We start from the raw sequence: 18,985 nt of genomic DNA on the forward strand, positions 1-18,985 counted from the left end.
AACAAGCCATCCCCACACAGCTGTGCAATGGAAATGTTCAACAGAAAGGTATTCACTTCAGTCTAGGCAAGACCCTGGCTGCTCCCTGGAGAGACCCAGATTTAGGGGAGCAGGTTCTGGGCCATCTGGGCTGGAGAAGCCTGTTTGGCCCATTTCTGTCTTTTTTCTCCCAGCTCCCTTCCCATTACTCTGCTGACAGGGAGGGTCTAGTCACCGCAGGCTTCCTCAGACTTTGCGCTTGTCTCTCACTGACCCCCAGCTGCCAGGCTTTGTTTATTACTGAACTGAGCATTTAGATTCAGTCTTGGCTGGTGGTAGCCTTGGAAAGAACATTTTCTAAGATTGTTTTAGTTTTCTTTCAAATAAACTTCCACAAGCCTGGACATTTCAGGCATTGCTAATGCCAGAAATGTGGGTGATTTATTCTTAGAGGCTTAAATTAGGATTTTTTTTTTTTAAAGAAAACTAACAATGTGATGTATTACTATGGTATACATTTTAGCCATTGGTTGTAAAGGACACTTTGCTCTGCCTTCGATCTGAAAAATTTAAACCTAAAGGCCCCTTCTGGGAACAGATCTGTTTCTATTGAGACACCCAGCCCCTGGCTCCCTCTACTGGTGAACAACCTCCCTCTCCATTTGGGCAGCTGGGGATTGTAATTAGCTGGAGGCTGGAAAACGGACTAGACATGCCCTTAAACTAGGAACTGTGGATCTGATAGCATATTTTCGCCGCAGATCCCCTTTCTTTCCTCATTCTTCCAACTCAACAATCTTGGCTACCTAACTCACAAATTCTTAGCTCCCCCTAGTGCCTCCCTTCATGTACTTTTTGGCTTTAATCTTAATGTCTGCCATTTAACAAGAAGCCGCTTGTTTGGATTGAGAGCACTGATCAACACCATGACTCCTGGACTTTAAGGCTGGGCAATCGGTAAGTGGATCTTCAAAGGAATACAATAATGTACAATCATCACTGAATTTATGAATGAAGTTTAGGCTTATCGTCAGAGTGTAGACAGCATGCTAGTTGGAGGAAGATCCTCAATGGGATGATTGCTTGAAAATGCCTCCCACCTGCCCCATCACAGTGCTCTTTATTCAGCTGGTAATATTTGAAATCTTCCTACTGAACTGATGGCAGCTGCAACTTAACCCCTCTGCTGCCATAAACTAGCTATAATTGCCTTAGAACATGCAGCCTCAATTATGGAGGCCATTGGCCCAGACTTCCAAAAAGCAGCTGTTTTATCTAGCTAACAGAGGGGACTAGAGAAGCTCCCCAATAGGCTAGATGCATGTTATTTCCTAGAGAGGTTGACAGCTGACACCCACACCCAGGCCTGTTTAGTTAGAGTTGGAAAAGTAGCATGTGAAGTGATTAATTGTCTTCAGTCTCAGCACATCAAATGATCCAACGCCTAAATATCCCGTGGTGTAAACACATCGATTGGAAGCTTAAGAGAGACAGTCTTCACAAAAGACTTACTTAAAAGAATGTTCTCACAATCATGCTTAGCCATAGACTGTGTTAAATTTAACATATAATAAATCAATTTTAGAAACACACTCTTTCGGAGATATGGAAACAATTGTCAGGCATGCTTCAGAGGAAAGTGAAGAAGCATCTGGGCTAACATCTGTCCGCTTATTCAGGGTAAATTGTTTACAGAAATAATACAAGAATATTCTTTCCTGCCTTCATCACTTTCCATGGTGGAGTGACTTTATGTGTTACCAATAATTGTGTTGTTATTTTAGCAGAGAACATTTCAATGACTTGACTTCCATGGAGTTATTATCCTGGGTCAGAGTCAAGTCTAAGAAATGAGGTTCTTTTCCCACTCGAGGTCCCATCAAAGGATAAGAAGTTTTAATAGATATAGTACTTATAAAGCTTTCACACCTGTGTGATCCAGGCTTCAATTAGTGTTGTATTTAAAGAACCCTGACTCAAACAGAAAGTCATCTCTCAAGCATTTGAGAGGGTCTGGTTTTAGACAATCCTATGAAAATCTCTTGTAGCACTTCAAAACTCTTGGAAGATTCTCCCTCTTCTGTTTCAGAGGAATCAACTCTCTTAGCATCACTGTTCTGTCTCTATACTCTTGGTCCCTTGATCACCTCTCCCCTCTGTCACAACAAATCTCATACCTACACATTCTGACCGATGTGTCTCTTAATGTTTTTCCTGATTATCCATTATGGGTATTTTGCTCTTTCTCTCATTAAAGGCCGAGGAAGGTACAAAATGGTTAAATTGGCAACACATTGTCTGCTGGGTGGAAGAAGAGAAGAATTACACTGTAAATCATCACATTCCAATACATTTGTTCCTCAAATGAATATTGGAACTAGATCTTAAGCCTCCTGTAAAAAAAAAAATACAGTTTCTAGAACTCAAGTAAGTGTGGGAAGAACTAGTGAGAACACTGCAGACAGGAAAATAGCTTAGCCATTGCTAAGGTTAAAATGAACTCTCCTATATTTCCCAAAGCAAGGGAGAATCTTAAACTCAATACATTTGAGACCTGAGTCACTATATGTCTGTATAGACTCTATTTTCTACAAAGTAAAATTTACTTTGTAAATCCCTTACTTTGTAGAAAGTAGTTTTATGGACTATATTTTCTACAAGTAAGGAGTTTATGAAAATGGATATTTTATACTCAGCTTTTGTCCCCATTCACTCACCCACTCAACACAGATTTACTGAGCAGCTACTATGTACCATATCCTGGGCTGGTTAAAAACATACCATCCATGTGATGGTGATGACCATTGACTTCACTCTTTACAAGAATTTATATCAATGTGTCCTAGACATTTGGTAGTAGAGGTATAGCTGTAGTCCAAACCTCTACCAAGCTATGGTTTCTGAGAGCCCTGTAGGTTAAGTGCCTACAGAATGCTCAGCATAGTCAAAGACACCTTAGATTCACATTATACGAGGAGCCACATTGTAGTTATTCAAGATTAAGCACGGGTTGGAGGCTTTGGCTGTATGAACTCCAGCCTTGGGTGTGCCTCGGGAAAGACATTAACCTTTCTGATTTTTTGCACCTGTAAAATTAACTTTTAGTTACAATTAGCTCCGAGGTCTTTTCCAGTATTTACCTTTTGTGATTCTCTAAGGTTTGTTTTTTTAATTTCCAAGTAGTTGTAATAGGTACCGGATAAGTAAAACGGCTTATCTTGAAACCTCATCTCAGATACTCTGTTGGAGGCAAGTAGCAATTTTAAATTACTTTCTTTTAGGTATGTGAATTAAAGTTTAGAAAAATGTGAAACTTTTACATTTGATGGGGTGGAAATTTATATCCTATTTAAGAGAAGTATGAGGAAATTTTTTGATAATGAGAGAAACCACAAGTATGAGTGGTTCTTTAGAAACTTGTTCTATGAGAATTAAAAAGAGATTTCTTCTAGTGAAAGAACAAAGGAGATGTCACATATGACTGCATCTGCATATCCTGAAAGATTTGCTGAAGGCGAGAAGGGTCAGTTTTTGTTGTCCAGGAGGGACAATGAAAGTGAGCACCAAATAAATACAGGACACTGAAGGTGAATTGTCAGGTGTGTGTTCATATTTTACATAGTCAGCTAAAGTTGTTGCTTTTGCTCTTATCCTACATTGAGAAGTTAGAATTCATTATTTTTATTTTAATTGATTATGATCAGTTTTGGTGAACACTTTTTGTTTTAATTCACTTCAGTTTGCTCTGATGCAATTTCAATGGCTTCATGGATTTGAGTACACAGGGTTCCAGGCTTACAGACATTCTAACCTTGTGTGACTCCCTTTAACCCCATTCCTGCAAATCTGCTTGAGGAAAAACTATGAAGAACCTTCTTCCTCAAACAACACACTTACTAAAGTGATAGAGGGATCTCTGATTAGCAGCTTTTCTCTGTTGGTGTTGAAATGTGGTTCATGCTCGTACTTCTCACTCCTTATCTCTCTAGAAAGGGGGAGTTTAGTAGAGCTATAATTTAGTACTGTGGGGTGTAACCTGCTGTTAATGTCTGCCAGGTCACTGGAAGATCTTCTTCATTATATTCTTAGCATTTTGTGACAACTTATGAACAGGTTCTTTAAAAAAAATGTGTATTCCTAGACACTTTAGGGATTGAGAGATCCTTTTCACACAATGCTAAAAAGAAAGATTCTCTAAATTCCTAAGGGCATTCATTCTCCCCTTAATTCTCCTCTCCTCTCCTTTTGGTTTTCTTTTCACACAATAGTTAGAATATTGCACCATTCACAAGAATACACTCAAGTTTCAAAATCTGTACCTTCTTTAACTTCTGTACATGTATGTTTATAGGGGTCTGGTTGAAGAGAAGCAGGTCAAAGCAGAAACACCTAGCTCCCAGAGGGTTACTTGGAGGACCAGAGGTTTTAGGAAATACAGTGTGTCTCAATCTCTCTGCAAGTTTCCATACCAAAGTGAGTAACCATGGATAAGGAGTAAATTGCTGTTTCTAACTTTTAGCTTGCAAATAAGCACTCAACATTACGCTTTTCAGGAGACTTAGAGTTTGTTTTGTAGACATGACCCATCCATTAGTTAAAAACATGTTTTAAGGATTTTTTTTTACTATAGTATAGCTTTTAGAATTATGACTCGCACATTACTGTGGGTTTTTAAATATGGGGCAAACCTGAAATCATTTTCATCATTAGAACCAAGCTGTTCTTTTCTGTTAAAGAAGGAGGGCTAAGGAGAGGGGCAGAGTAAAGATGGATCTTACACTTTCATTGATTAAAAAACAACAAACAAATAAAAAGACAAGAGCAGACATGGATTTTTACTCTTCCCCATCCCCTCATGTTCACATAAATGAGGGTTGGGGGAAGTTACGTTTTGTAACAGAGCTCCTAATCTTGCTTTTCTCCTAGGGCACTTCTGTGATTCCTCCAGCTTCTCTTTCAAGTCCCTTTTCACCCCAATCGCTTCTCCTTGATTTTTGTTTCACAAATAGGAATAAAGTGGCATATGTTTTCTGATCATGGAAAGGATATCATTTTATAATTTTGACATTAGTAGAACATCTAAAATGCACGTTTCTGTAGGAACAGCAAGCCCTCAAAATCAGTAGAGCGCCCTTCTTGTGTCTCTAGTGAAAGGGGCAGTTTCTCATCTTGTCTTTTCTGAGAAACATTAAGAAGTCCTCCCAAGCCCGCTGCAATGCATTGGTTGGGTATAGTCATGGACTTGATCAAGAGGCAGCTACATAATGGCAAAAAGAGGAGACTCACGTGAAGTATCCACATCCTATGCAGAAGGGGAGATTGAGGGCGACTACATGAAACTTCAACACTGATTTTTCTAAAAGCTTAAGAAGAGCAGTATCATCTTGCTTGGTATGTACCCTATAGAGAAAGGAGAGCTTTGCCCCTGGGAACGTTAGATCATGAGCAAACTAAGATGATCTCACTCAGTTATTTTGGGGCTTGAACTTGATGGGACATAGGGAAGGCAGTTACTGCTAAAAGGTTCATAACTGGTCCAGTGCATTAATTGCCAGAGAAAGCAGAAGCAAACCCTTGGAGAATACTTTTATCCCCAAACTTAGGAATAACTGGAAGCTCATTTGAACTGGGAGCATTTCCCTCTCCACCCCAAGGAAAGATGACTTCCCTCAAGGGGATCGGGTGAATGAAGCAGCGTATTTTCATCCTTGTGATAATGGATGTGAGTCAGGCACTACCATAAAAGAAGAATTAACTTGAATGTGCCACATACTTGGTTTGGCCTTGTCCCATACCTGTACTCTTGTCATGGTTGATTACCTATGTACATCAGATATAAAGCAAGCAGTCTGCATTGTGGCATGATATGAAAGGTATGTTAATATGCTCAGGCCACATACTATCTTGGCCAATGGTAATTTTATATCATTTGCTTAAAGGAAACTGCACTTCTTGCAATATTTTTTTCCAATGAAGAAAAATTTAACATGACTGAAACTTTACATATAACTCTTGCATTTGAATAACAGTACTGAATCCTCTCCATCTTGAACAGATCTTTTAAATATTTTTATTACTTTTGATATGCAAAACGGTTTGGAAGACTTAAGTTAAATTTCTAATGAGTCTTGTTTTGTTAATAGGGGAGAATTTTATACAGCTTCGATGAGTTTTTTCTTTCCACATGAGATAATATAAACAAACAAACAAAAAATAAAGAAGTGAAACATTTCTCTTCTTACTTTAAGAACCTTAAGGGCTAAAAGAGTGGTTTGGTTTCCTGACTGGCAGTTTTGGTTTGCCTTCTCTAAGTGGTCTTGTGCAATTCCCCAGAGGAAACATTTGAAGAGGTTTTTTTCTCCCACATGAGAGAGTTTCATCCCACACAACCCACAGAATTTGATGGCAAACTTCATGGACCAAGTGTCTGGTTTTACAGAAGTGGCTGTGGAGTATGTTTTTCCGTTCACAGGTGCACATTTATTCTACCTTAGGAATAAGAAGAGATCATTTTATTTTAAAGACGGTAGTTTAAACACTGATATTTGGATGCCAATCAGGTAGGTTTTAATTTACTAAATGAGGGAAAAAAGGGTGGAAAGAAGGATTAAAACTTCCAAAGCCTTTCTAGCTGATCTTTTTTTACAACCATATGGTGTGCACAGAAGTATTGTATAATCTGGCCTGTATTATTCTCTTACTGTGAAACATATTGAAACGCTTTGTGTTTAGGTGTGTGTACAGAAATTCATGAAGTTCTTTTATACACTTTCTTAGTTCCATCACAATTCTCATTTTAGGATGTCGTGAAAAGATAGCCTGGTGAGAGAGCACATTCTACCCTGGTTTGCAAATTTGGATTTGTTCTTTCCTATCTACCAGCCACCTGATTACTTATACTGTCCCCGTGCAAAGGGCACCCGTTCACATCATTTTTTCCAAGCGCTAAAACCTGGAAAGATATTTTTTTAAAGGACTCACAGAAGCTGTCTTGGGGGTTTGGAAAACATCACAAAATTGTTAGCAGACCTTTTGACTGTGCTATTTTTAGGAAGTTAACTGTGTTCTTTCAAAGTACATTTTTGACAATGGGACAACGTTTTCCTTGCCCCCACTGATGTGTGAAATATGTACAATGAAAAACGTCAGTATAACACCCCAAACAGATACATTTTAACCTCAGCAACAGTCAGCAACAGGAGAAAAAGTGATTTAAAAAGAGAAAGGTTTTCGCAATATTTATGCTGCTGTTTCTTCCCTAAAGGAGCTTTTATTTTACCATTCAAACAGAAGTTTGTTTTCAAACCAGTTGCTAGTTAAAGGAGCAGCGGATCGCGCATCCGTAAGAATCAGCTCTAACCAAACAGCAAACGCGTTGGCCAGACGGTGTCTTATTCCCCTACAGCAACCCCTGGTAGGTCAGCTGCCTGCAGAAGTGTTATCTTACCTTGAGCACGTAAGATCAGGGAGAGAGGCTCGCGGGCTCCCACGGAGAGGATCGGGGAAGGGCTGTGATCCGCTGCTGGTAACATGCACTTGGCTTTTATGGGCAGGTGGGAGGAGCTGCTCCTCATAGTAGGTGGGCAGGGAAGGAGCGGCGGGCGGGCAGCCTCTGGAGGAGCTGGACACTCTTCTCTGGGGAGGGGAGGAGAGGGCAGAGACGGGAGCCCGCGAGGCGGAGGAGAGATGACGGGGCGGGGGAGGGGGGGCGCGGTCACGACGGAGGAAGGAGTGGAAAGGGAGAGAGGGAGAAGGGAAAAAAGAGAGGGAATGAGAAATAGAGAAAGGGATCTAGACCACAGATGGGGAAAGGTGGGGGAGAAAATGAATAGCAGAGAGACAGAGAGAAAGACAGAGCGCGAGAGAGTCTGGGAGGAAAGGGGAATTGGAGTATTTTCCGTTTTTGCATGACATTTTTTGGCAGAGGGAGTTGTGGGTGATTGTGACTTTTGAAGGTGTTTTCTGGGAATTTGGGAATTTGAAAAGCTACATAGCGGTCCGGGAGAACTGAAGGGTTTCTAAGCGAGGCAAGGGAGGGGAAGCGGGGCGTCCGAGAAGCAGAGCCAAAGTGCAGGCTTGGACCCAGACCTGGAGCCGGAGGCAGTGACACAGCCTGGAACCAGGCAGCCCCAGCCCGCAGCCCCGTCCCACCGCCCGCAGGTGAAAACCGCCCCATCCCTCTCCCTCCAGGCAAGGCTTATTTGACAAGAAAGTTCCTGCGCTCCCTGTCCTCCGAGCATCCAGAGGCCCCTCTTGAGACTTCGGCAGCATTAAAATAAATCCAACAACGGGGAGGATCCGCGTGGACTTGCTTGTGGAGAGAGGAACCTCAGAACCAGCCTGGGTCTTCCAGCATCTGCTTATGTAACATAGGATTTCAGAGCTCTCTGCCCTCTGGTTATTTTCGGTATTTAAAATACTCTCATTCCTAACAATCGGAAAACGTCTTGGTGCCACAGCTCTTTCTCAGTGTGTCTTAAACATTAAGAGAGGATTCAACCAACAAGTGGCTAAAGGATCAGTCTGAAATTACTAAGAAATGCATTCAGAGAAAGAAAAACAAGCTCCTTTCGCTGCTGAGTGGTGACTCACTTCCTAGCCCAAGCCTGATTTTTGCCACCAAAGGAATTAAAGCATTTTAAAAGAGAACCTGAGACTTGGGGTGGGAGATGCAGTACCGGGAGGGGGAAAAGGCTGGAATGGGAGGGGGGAGAGATGGGTAGGCTAGAAATAATAAAGGAATGAAATTGTACTGAATATGTATATATGTACTTGACTCAGTGTTCACCGCAACCTTATGAGGTAGGTATGATTCATATAGTGCAGATTTTTTTTTTTTTAATTTAAAGAAAGGCATCTCTAAGGGTTTAAATAACTAGCTTAAGCTAGCGAGATGGGGAGCCACAGCTAGCCAGCTTGCAAACCTTAGGCACTCTTCAGTACACCAGGCTGCCATAGAACACTTAGGTTGGTCTCAGGTTAGATCCTGATGTCTTTGGCTGGTACCAGGCTCCAAGAGAAGGAAACATGATGGTGAAGAGCAGAATTACTCAAACTTAGCACTACTGAAACTTTCGCGAGGATATTTCTTTGTTGTAGGGATCTCTCCTGTGCATTGTAGAATGTTAAGCAGTATCCCTGGCCTCTACCCACCAGATGCCAGTAGCAGTACCCATTCCGCACTCCCCACCCAGTTGTGAAAATAAAAAAATGTCTCTAGATTTAGCCAAATGTCCCTGAGGGGCAAAATCCCCTCCTCTTCTTAAGAATTATTGGTCTAAAAAAGGTCCACAACCATAAAAAAGCATTTTAAAAGAATCTATTAAGAAAATACCCAATAGTGCCATTTGGGTAATAATAATACTTACGTCCATATGTGCCGAGTTTACACTGGACTTAGTTTTTTACATACGTATTTCCATCTGTTAGCTTCAAGAGCTCAAAGCCTCAATTGCTTCCTTTGTAACTAAGCTCATTCTCAATTGGTTACACATGGGAGTCAATGAACTAAACTCCCATGTGCCTGGGATATGAAGCAAGAACAATAATATATGAAATAAAAAATTTAAAATTTTTATTGTAAACACAAATTTGACATCAGAGTTTTCAAATTTACTCACAATGTTTTGCATTATTGATTATTTGCCTTAAATTATTATAACTTTTAATCTCTACGTTCCCTATTCAAATTATATTCAATAATTTTTTGGCTACACAAAGTTATAGCTAGTGGTTTACTAGCTAGCAAAAAATAAGTGCTCAATAAATATATATAGTCTGGCTAATTGAATAAACAGCAATATTGAGCACTGACAATAGAGAGTGGTCAGCATTTGTTAGTTTAATGAATACTTAGAAAGTTAAAACTTTCACATCAACTTTTCTGCCCATTTGCTATTTGGTTTTACTCTCTTCTTACCCTCCATAACTCAGTTTTCCTCTTCCCAAATAGTATGTCTTTTGAGGACATGGACAAATCTACTGAGTGAAGTCTGTCAAATGAATAACACTTGTTACTCGACCTAGAAATAGGACTGCATTATTTATTCTTGGACCTAACCCTGAAATCAGATGTGATTTCACAAGCACGATACCACTTTTGGAACTTTTTAATTTAGCAAAGAAATGTGTTCTGGGGAGACAAAATGGAACTCTTAGAGGAGAATCTGAGTGATAAAGCATGTTAGTAAATACCCTTATCGATTACAGCAAATCATCTTTTCAATCCTAAGTTAATGCCTCTCAAGCTCTCAAGCATTCCAGTTCCATCACATACGTATAAAAAAAAAAAAAAACAGAAAGGGAAGAAAAGCACATTTGAAGAAAATACAATTGATGGCTGTAAGCTGTATTTCTCTTCTTATTTTTAATTGTTTCCTCCTTTCAAACCTGAATATCCAGCCAACATAACAAAAGCACTGCTTTCATTTTGTTTGGATGGCACTAATGATTAGTTCATTTCTCCCATTCACACTTGCCTGAATCTGATTCAGTAGCAGATCTGGACAACAAGTCAGGAATCCAGGAATGTGATCTCTTTGCTGACTCTTAGTGTGCCCTTCCTAGAATCTCTCTGAAGGTGACTGAGGTTTGAAATGACCTAGTTTGGTCTTCTGTGGAAGGAAAGGAATCCAATGACAACATACTAGATGCTCTGAAGTTTCCATTGTGTGGCTATAACAGCTACAGATCATTACCTTACTTTTGAGAACTTTGCAAATGTAATCCTTTTTTGGCGTTTGTTTTGAATTAATCAGTTAACAAATATTTATTAAAAATGGATATCAGACAATGTGAGGTATTCAAAGCAGAAGACAATAAGACATCTGTTCTCACAGAGGAAGAAAAGCATGAAATCTTGATAGTTGAATTTTAGTGAAGAGACTTCAGGGAGGAGGTGGCATTTCAGCTGAGCCATGGAAAGTAGCATTTGAATAGATGAGCGATGGACAGTAGTACATTCCAGGCAAGGGAGGGTATGTGTGCAACCAGGGAAATCACAGGAATATTCAGAAGGTGGTGAATTGGCCAGCATCACTGAATAGAGGGGTTCATGTAGTAGAACAATGAAGCTGAGAAATGGAGAGGAGGGATGAGGTCACCTCAGTAGTCTGAACTGTATTCTGTAAGCAATGCAGAATAGATGAAGATTTTTGAGCAATAGAATGGCATGGTGAAAATGGCATATTTTTAAGATTTCATTTTTCTTTGAATATAGAGTCTTTATTGTAACTTTGCAGATAAATGCTTGCCTGTACATCTCAGACTGTTAGGAATAGAGAACACAGAGTGTTTGCATACTGCAGACTTGGAGGCCTGAGCAAGGTGGCAGAAACAGTAGTGGTTCTAGCCCAGTTTCCCTGGAGTGCCCTGTGTGGTTGCAGGAAGGAAGGAGGAAGGCAGGACCCTCTCACGGTGTGGCCAGGATGACATATGGGATTCACATAGAGGGGGTGTCTTCTCTGTGTGTCTGAGGAGCCCAGTCTCTTTCTCACCTGATGTAGCTTTACATTATCCCTAAATAATATACCTGATCCATGAGATCCTTGAGTTTTCAACGATTTCTGGATCAGAAAACAATGCGATCTGGCTTTAAAAACTGCACATTCACATCTATGTTCTCAAATAGTTAATTTTCAACTATTTGTTTGTGCTGCCCAGGCCAGATTTCAAGCTCTGATTCTTCCTTTCACTCCTTAGAGCTTTAAAATGCAAATGAATGTGGCTTTTGGCCTAAGAAAAAGTCATAGACAGGTGTGCTCACTTGAAGCAAATCTTACAATTTGAAATACGGTATACAGAAATTTGCTCTCCATCTATCAAATGACTCATCAGTCAGTCAGTCTTAGCCCGTGCTAAGCGTGACCATATATGATCGTAGTCCGTAAGGCACTTAAAATTGCCAACTCTCCTAGGGCATTTAAAATGGGATTTTATTTACAAAAATGGAAAACGCTTTATAGCACAGAAGAAAGGCACACCTCTTACGCATTCCAAAGGACCACTGGATTTTGTGAGTCACTGTTTTCCTGTTGGCCCATAGGGTAGAGCTGACTGATGCGGGTGACCCCACAGATGACTGCCTCACAGCTCCTGCTGGCTTTGCAAAGAGTGGTGCATGGAGAGTCAGAAAATCTGGAGTTCAGTCCCAGTTCTGCCACTAACTATCCAAGTGAAAACTTGGGGCAAGTGTTTTATCCTTTTTGGACTCAGTGTTTGCATTTGTAAATGTGTTTGCATTTGTAAAATAAGGAGGCTTAACCAGACCCTCTCGAAAGTTCTTTCCACCTTCCAGATGCCTGCTCTGTGCCAATTGGTGGGCACCCCACTTACTCAACATCCCCATGAAGTCAACTCAACATACAATGCTACACATGCTCAATTTAGTTATGTGTCTTAGGGTTCTCAGGAGGAAGAGAACCAGTAGGAGATACACACACACACACACACACACACACACCACACACACACACCACACACACACACACACACCAGTAGCATATATATGAGTTTATCAGGGATAATTGAATTACATGGTTACAAGGTGAAGTGCCCTGCAAGCTGGGGAAAGAGAGAAGCTGGTAATGGCTCAAAATCTGAAAGCCTCAAAACCAGGGAAGCTGACAGTGCAGCACTCACTCAGTCTGCGGCTGAAGGCCCGAGAGCCCCTGGGGGGCTGCTGCTGCAAGTCTCAGAGTCCAAAGGCTGAAGAACCTGGAGTTTGATGTCCAAGGACAGGAGGAGGAGAAGCTGAGTTTCCAGCACCACATGGGAAGAGAGAAAGAGAGAAATCTGACTTAGAAAGCAAGCTATGTGTCCCCCTTCTTCCACTTGCTTTGTTCTAGCTAGCCTGACAGCTGATTGGATGGTGCCCACCTGCACTGAGGGTGGGTCTTCCTCTCCTAGTCCACTGATTCAAATGTCCATCTCCTCTGGCAACACCCTCACAGACCCACCCAGAAAGAATGCTTCATCAGCCAGCTAGGCATCCCTCAATTCAATTAAACTGACGTCTAATATTAACCATCACAGCATGGAAGAGCTCCTAATTCATTACTGGAGTGTTTGTTACAAGGAGAGTACACCTTAATATTAAACCTTATTTGTATCCTAGGTACAGAATCCCAAAAGGTGGGGCTTACCCCATTGTTCCTTAAGTAGCTCTTTACTGCAACCATTGCCTCTCTAAGTTTCAAGGCTTGGTAAGCATCTCCCAGACCCAGCCATCAGCCCTTTAACTCTATTCTTCTGAAGCAAGTAGTATTGTCCTTTTGATTGATGGAAATGTAACCACACCACACAGACCTCTGGTTTCTGAAAATTTTCCCTGTTGTGACAGATTTACTTGATGTCTGTATATATTAGTTTGATTTCCTAAGAAACTCTCTACTCCCACTGTAAATGGTTCCTTCTCCCCAGTGCTGTACCCCCTTTATTTAATTAGGAAAAATGTGGTCACCCTTTTTGCTATAAACTAAATTATTGTAGCTCTTTCTAGTTCTCCAAACTATTAGACTTTTATTAAGGTCTCTGAACCCTTTTTTTCAGCTTTCACTCTCCCTATTACCAATGTCAACTAAAGTCACCTCAACCTTTTGTTATTACTTAAGAAATTTAATTGTTGAGATTCTCTCATGGGGGCAGGGCAATGGAGGGAGAGCAATGTAGCCCAGGTATTTTTTTTCCCACTCAAGGGTAGAAAACTAAAAAGCCTTCCAGGGCAGTAGAAATAGAATTCACTCCCACTATGTGCTATCTTAGACCCTAGCTACCATATAGGAATTGTCTTGATCCTAGTCTTCCCTTATGAATAATTCCTTATCTCTGCTTTATCGTCTATCTTCTGTTCCGTCTACTCATGGTTTAGTCTCTTATGTTCTTATTAATGTTTACCTCATGTTCAATTTTAGTAAATCCAGTATTTTCTGCTCAGTTATTATATCTTATACAGCCTAAGATTTTTCATGATTTGAAAACTCTGATTTGAAAGGCAAAAATGAAGATCTGGGATGAGAGATCTAGCAGGCGTGCTGGCCTGAGACTGGCATGTCCTATTCCCAAATCACCTCCCATGCTGCCTCCAGAGCAATCACCATAAATCCGGCAAAAATTATGTAATACCCTTGTTCAGACATTGTTGATGGCATCACACCATTTACAAAAAACCCTCAATTTGTGGTTGGCATTCAAAGCCCCTTTCCAAGGTTCAGGCCCAGTCTTTATTTCCATTCTGATTTACATACCTTATGCTTCAGTCAGGGGAAACAATCTGCTTTTCAAAATGTTTGTTTGTTAACTTTTCAGATCCCGCATGGGGGCTAATGGAGCTCCTGATGCTGGGTCCAGCTACGGACACATGCTCAAATCCTTTATTACTTCCATGCCACCTTCAGGAAATGATTTCTGGTTAGTTTTATGAAGTGCCAAGGAAAATTGGTACTTCTCTTACACAATTTTTTACAGTCTACCTTGTCTTATACATATGTTAACCTCTTTTCTTTTCAACTTTACTGCTTTTTCCTTGAGAGCCTAGCCCTTTTTCCTGACACTAAGCCTAGCATAGAGTAAGGTGGTCAGTATGTATCTGTGAATTGTAGAGATTAAAAAATAATTAATACTCTCTTATCTTTCCCTATTCCCAGCCTTCTTTACCCCATTTGCCTCAAAACAAAACAAAAACAAACATTTAGAGTTTCCTGGTACATTTCTTGCAGGGTCATAGAAATGAGTTCTGAAGATTAATATGGCTTGCTTTCCATTTTTGAGAATTTTAAATAGTCTTGTAGGGGAGAGAGGAAAATAAATAGATAATTTCTCTTCACTGAGGTAAATTCTATGGGCAAGGCAAGTACGGGGCTCTATAGGAGATCTAATGGAGCCTCCTCATTGGAGGGAGCTTTGAGGTGGTTACTGAGAATGCCAGGTGTAAGACAGAGAATATCTTTAAGTAACACACAGAAAAGAAAAGCTTGGTTCATCTCTGTGCTTTTTGGGATGAAAAGACAATGATATGCTTTATATATTTTGGTTGAAGATCAGGAGGGTCTGGCTGCATGCTGGCCAGGAAACTAACTCTTCCTGCCAGGTGAGTCAGTCGAGGTGGGAGGGTTATTTGAACAGATGTGTTTCAACATTGCTTTGAAATATAAAGGGTCAGAATATGCTCTTTTGTAAATACCACTGCACACTAAGAGTTTTGCCTGACTGACTGAGCAAAAGTTGTACGTAGTGCTGAATGCACTTGAGAATGGGAGCACTTATTTTTGGACCCTCTATGATGGCTTGACACCCTCATGGTGCCTAGTTCCCATCTATTTCCTTTAATAGCTATTTCTAGATATCCTTAGAGAGTCTCTGTGGCATTGAGGGGGACAATTTAGAGCCCCATATACCTTGGCTTCTATATTATTTTGAATGTATTCCCTAAATGTGGACATATAATGGTTGGCCCTTGTCATTTCTGCTTAGAACCACCATATGGTTTTGTGAGCACATTGAGCGTGCCAATACCAGATCTCTTCATTTCTGGCAGCCGGTTTGTTTTCCTAGAAGGAAAGTCAAACTCTTGGAGTTTCATTTTATGCATAAGGAAATAGGTAAGTCTCTTTGCCAGAATATCACAGCTATTGCATATGACTAAATGAACTTTAGATCACTAGGTAAGGGAGTGGGAAGAGAAATGACCTGTTAAGAAATGAGACTTAAATTCTTGGGCAAAAAAAGTGGTCAGATCCCATGAAGCTCTGTAAGTTGCAACACATAGTTTTGGCCTTCTTGGATTTTACAGAAGAAATTTGTGTCATTCTGTCTTGGTTTCATTTTATTTTTCTTAGTCTCATTTCTTCTATTTTTTAATTTCCTTATTCTCTTACATTTTCAATTTATCCTTTCTGCATTTTGCATTCTTTCCAGAACACTTCATTTTTATATTTTTATTAGACTTTCTGTGCTGTATTTATTATCATAGGGTATAGAGTTTTTTAAAATTTTTTTATTTTTTATTTTTATTTTTTTTTTAGACAGGGTCTCACTCTGTCACCCAGGCTATAGTGCAGTGGTGCAATCTCGTCTCTGATCTCCACCTCCTAGGCTCAGGCAATCCTCACATCTCAGCCTCCCAAGTTGCTGGGACCACAGGCACATGCTACCACACTCAGCTATTTTTTTTTTGTTGTATTTTTAGTAGAGATGGGGTTTCACTATGTTGCCCAGGCTGGTCTCAAATTCTTGGGATCAAGCAATCCTCCCAACTCGGCCTCCCAAAGTGTTGGGATTATAGGCATGTGCCATCAAGCCTGACTTACAGAGTTTTAGGAGGGCATTGGGGTCTCATCTGGCCACACAGCAAAGGAAGGACACCTGTTCAGGATCAGATGGGCTTCTTCATTCCCCACTCTCTCTGTGGCTGGGCCAGGAGGGTTTCTCACAGCTGGTGACATTTATCAAGATAACTTAAGTTTATATCTGAACAAATGCCTATTAGCTATTATTTTAAGTTTTGTTAGCTTGTCCTTCCTTGTACCTTCTAGAACATGTATTTCTCAAATAGAGGGATCCAAAAGACTGTTAGCTCCTTGAAAGCAGGAAATGCTGTGTTACTCAAAGCACTAGTATAGGGCTAACCATGCTAATAAACATTTATTGATTTATTTTCATTTTCAGATGAGGGCTATATACATCTTTAAAATCCATGAATATATTTTCCTCTGATTTTTTTCTCTTTGTGACAAAAATATTACAGGCACGTGTAAATAATCGGCATTTGGGATATTGTTTTTAAGTCCCAAACTTGGGTTTTAAATTTTGAAGAGGATGCCAGTGTCAGTGGCTTTCTCATAAATTAAGAATCCCACTTTGCATGCTGCTAGTATAGGCAAGAGTTTGGGGTTTCATGAGGGGAAGGAGTTGGCCTATTATGATAAGCATTTCATTCAGTTGAACATTTAATTCTATGTTGCTTCTAAATAATGATGATTCTCTTTGAAACTCTAATGCCTTGGAATATTAACAGATGTTATGTAGGAAAGAATATTTCAAATCCATTTTTATCTTAGAAATTCTGCATTGTTAAAATTAAACATATTTCTTTATTGTAAGGCTATTCTAATCCTTGAACGGCTAATGTCCTTCTCAAATTTCAAAAGTGAAATGTCATGTATAGTGTTTTCTGAAGTTATTTGACTGCAAAACCAACCCCACAATCTGCCTGCCCTCCAAGGGGCTTCTCACAGAACTAATGCTCTGTGGGCCCTAAATTAGGGAGACTGTAAAAAAATTGACTACATTGGGAGGCCAAGGCGGGCGGATCACGAGGTCAGAAGATTGAGACCATCCTGGTAACACAGTAAAACCCTGTCTCTACTAAAAATACAAAAAATTAGCTGGGTGCGGTACGCCTGTAGTCCCAGCTACTCAGGAGGCTGAGGCAGGAGAATCACTTGAACCTGGGAGGTGGAGGTTGCAGTGAGCCGAGATTGTGTCATTGCACTCCAGACTGGTGACAAAGTGAGACTCTGTCTCAAAAAGAAAAAAAAAAAAAGGCTACACTTCCACCACTGGTAATACCAATGTCACCACTCTCTCTTAAATACACATAGCCCTTGAGGCTTTTCAAAACAGTTCCATATGTATCATTTCATTCCATTTTCATTGGCTATGATTAGTGTAGGGCAAGTAGTATTTTAAAACTTGGTAAGTGCAAAATGAGACACACTATATCAATAGTTGTGCCTTAGTATGTCAAAAAATTTAATGAGTTCCAGTGATCTGTGTAAAGAGAACACAGATCCGTGACTAATTCTTATATAGAGTTTTTCTCTGTTTTTTATTTTGTAAACATTTTTCTCCTTTCAGCACTCTGCCCAGAGGAATTGTTTCTAACGTGTGTAGTGATATCCTCATGATTTCAGATATTGTCCCATATGGGCAGAGATATGCTTCAGATTCAGCATTAACATGCTAAATGCATTTATTTGCCTGTGTAAAACAGATTAATTCAATGCTGAATCATAATGGAATTAGGAGAAAAAGAGTCCTTATTGAAATCCACCCAAAACATCTCATTTATAGCAGATAATTTGGTACAGATTTATTAGAAATTCTGCATATAGGCAACTCATTTTGAATGGTCTGAAAAGTTTCCTCTGCCCCCACTTTTTATATGGGAAAGGAGTGAGTGGTACCAAAGAGATTCGTTTCCTGATGTCCTTGAATGACACAGATTTATACAAAGTCATTAGGGGCAGAAATAAAAATAACCAAAGTAAAAAAAAGTAAATAAGATATACAGAGATCTTCAACTGCAATACTGACCTTTAAGCAATTGCAGGCTGAGAGGCTTCAAGGGTGTTGTAGCATCTGCCCTGACACCGGGAAGAGACAGGACAGTGTGGTGCGATGCTGAAGTGCCACTCTAAGACAGAGGCTCTGACATTGTACAGACATCCTCTTTCTCGCTGCTGGGGGATCAGTTTCAATTTGGCTGAGATGCTTACCTAATGATTAATGCCAGCTTGTTGGGCCAACGACTCATCTTGGAGCACTGAATTATTGAAGACTCAGGAGACATAGCTGGAGAAACCAGACTGAGACTTGATCTGTTAAGAAGAGCTGAGAGTCAAATATCAGTGTCTTTTCTCCATCACATCTTTAGTGCCTACCATGGTGCTTGGAACACAAAATTGTGTTCAATAAATATGTGTGGAAAATATGGGTGATGAAAACAATGGCAGAGGTACTAAGTCTGATGGGGACAGCCAGGATGAAAATTGGGGTGTAGTGTTGAGTCAGCGAGAGCATCAAGGGTGAAGAGATAAAACCTCATGGTGCCAGGTTCTGGATTAAAAATGACATAGTGGTTGGAAACAGGAAAAGAAGAAAACCAAGAATGTGTAGAGTATGACTCAAGCTGTCCTTATTCAAGGAGAAGCAGGTTAGTAGTAAACTTCAGATGTACACCCTCACGGTTGTATGTCTTATGTATTGTATACTGGCAAATTCTTGTTAA

At 40.2% G+C, this 18,985-nt stretch overlaps 1 protein-coding gene across 6 annotated transcripts in view; it reads right to left on the bottom strand.

The window, feature by feature from the left end:
* LOC117083604 (collagen alpha-1(VIII) chain) overlaps nucleotides 1-7,626 on the bottom strand; it is a 554,637-nt gene extending 547,011 nt beyond the window's left edge. For 3 of the 6 annotated variants that reach the window (XM_033211491.1, XM_033211490.1, XM_033211489.1), the window contains exon 1: nucleotides 7,427-7,625. The gene's annotated coding sequence lies outside the window, so the exon portion shown is untranslated. Of the gene's footprint in view, nucleotides 1-7,426 lie in introns of all 6 variants that reach the window. The other 3 variants (XM_033211487.1, XM_033211488.1, XM_033211492.1) reach the window with 2 other exon arrangements.
* Between the last annotated feature and the right edge of the window lie 11,359 nt (nucleotides 7,627-18,985).

This window comes from Trachypithecus francoisi, unplaced genomic scaffold (genome assembly GCF_009764315.1).
Source record: "Trachypithecus francoisi isolate TF-2019V2 unplaced genomic scaffold, Tfra_2.0 Lachesis_group0, whole genome shotgun sequence".
Taxonomy (NCBI): domain Eukaryota; kingdom Metazoa; phylum Chordata; class Mammalia; order Primates; family Cercopithecidae; genus Trachypithecus; species Trachypithecus francoisi.